At 48.1% G+C, this 1,881-nt stretch overlaps 1 protein-coding gene across 2 annotated transcripts in view; it reads right to left on the bottom strand.

The window, feature by feature from the left end:
- LOC111721727 (UDP-glucuronosyltransferase 2B31-like) overlaps positions 1-1,881 on the bottom strand; it is a 15,796-nt gene that overhangs the window by 11,098 nt on the left and 2,817 nt on the right. The window lies entirely within an intron of this gene.

Genomic DNA, 1,881 nt, shown 5'->3' with positions numbered 1-1,881 from the left:
GAAGGCTGCGTTGGCCTTGGCTGTGGGGCCATTTTCCCGTGGAGGAGTTTCCTTAGATGGGTCCCCAGGTCCTACCTCCCCATGATCCTCGCCTGTCCGAGCTGCAGATTTGCGGGGAGTTGGGCGAGTCGGCGGCTCTTCACCAGTCGTCTTAGGCTCCTCCCGCAGCCTCCTCTGTGTCCACATCACCTTCCTCGGCTGCTTTTGCTTTTTCATCTTCATCCTCAGTGGGTCTTCTGCAATCTGTGTCCACCCTGTTTGGCTTCCTTCGTGGTCAGCTTGGCGTCCATCCTGGGAAGGCATCTTCTAAAGCTTTGGGCAGCTCACCTTCTGTGTACCCTCTGACATCTGATGATATCAGGAAGGTATATGGCACAACACAGGGCCACTTCGTCCCCTCATGTCCATCACAGACAGGTAACATGGCTGCCTCACTGTCCAGCTCAGGAATACTGGTGTGAGCTTCGTCCATGCAGACTCGCCAGACTCGTGTGCAGGGAATCCCTGGGCAGAGGCAGGCGCGGGGCTCTAACGGGTCCTGAGCATTGACCGTGTTGGGCGGGGAGAGGTTGGCACCATGGCGGTGGCTGCTAGAGGCCTCCAGGGTAGGACAGCGGGGCGTGACCTGAGCTGGTGCTGGAGCCCCGGGCCAGCATGGCTGAAGGGGCTGTGTGACCTATGCCAGGTGCAGGCGGAAGTCGGAAGGCGGAACAGGAGGTGGGGACCAGAGGGGAGCAGAGACTGGAGGACAAGGCGCCTCTTTAGCCCCAGTCCGGCCAACTCTGTCTTGGAGTAATTATTTTTGAGTAAAATTATTAGATTGGCATAATATGTGTATAATATGAGATTCTAATTATTTTCAAAAATGTAACTATGGAGAATCCTCAAGGAACTCAAATTAGTCCTCCCATTTGATCCTGCAATCCCATTACTGGGCATCTACCCAGAAGAAAAACGTCCTTTTATCATAAAGACATTTGCAATAGACTGTTTATCTCAGCTGAATTCACAATGGCCCAAAACGTGGAAACACCCTAAATGCCCACCAACCCAGGAACGGGTTAATAAACTGTGGTATCTGTATACCATGGGATACTATTTGGCCACTAAAAAAGGTAGATACTTTACATCCTTCCTATTAACCTGGATTGCGGTAGAACACGTTCTTCTTAGGGAATTGAGAAGGAAGAATCCAGTGTACTTAATTCTAATATGAAGGGTTTAGCTGAGCTAATACAGGGTGGGGGGTATGGGAATGAGGGAGTGGGGAGTGGGGCGTAGAGAGGGATGTGGGGGGTCATGGTGTGTGGCACACCTGTTGGGGGCGGGACACAATTATAAGAGCCACTTTATCTAACAAATGCAATCAGTGTAACCAAATTCTTTGTACCCTCAGTGAATGCCAAACAATAAAAAAAGTAATTGTATATTACTTCCACTGTTTATTTTAGGAATATTTGCTGCTAGTATTGAATCTGCCCATCTTGGTTAATTTTTCTCAGTGTAAGTATATTGTAAAACCATGAGGTGTATACATTTTTAAAACATGTGGCATATTTTGCCAAATGTTTTACTATTGAAAAATACCTAGGCATTATCTGAGAATCTACTACTTAGTGGAAAAGCAGGCAATCTGAGGTAGTAATTACTTTATATATTACAGAACAGATGTGACAACTGTTGACTTCAGTGTGAATCATGATGCAAGTTGATAGCAGGGGCTGGTATTGCTACTGGTGGTGACTGCTGCACTGTCACCATCCTGGTTCTCCTCCTCCTGCCGTCTTCCCTCTCCTGGGGCCACTACCATCTTCCCTTGAGTTGAACAGGGTCCTTTACTACTAACAGGGTTAGAGTGCATAGAATTTCCATTAATCCTTC

Source organism: Otolemur garnettii, unplaced genomic scaffold, assembly GCF_000181295.1.
Source record: "Otolemur garnettii isolate 467f Iridium unplaced genomic scaffold, OtoGar3 scaffold00191, whole genome shotgun sequence".
Taxonomy (NCBI): Eukaryota; Metazoa; Chordata; class Mammalia; order Primates; family Galagidae; genus Otolemur; species Otolemur garnettii.
The sequence above is the reverse complement of the archived record's forward strand: the minus strand, read 5'-3'. Positions and strand labels throughout refer to the sequence as shown.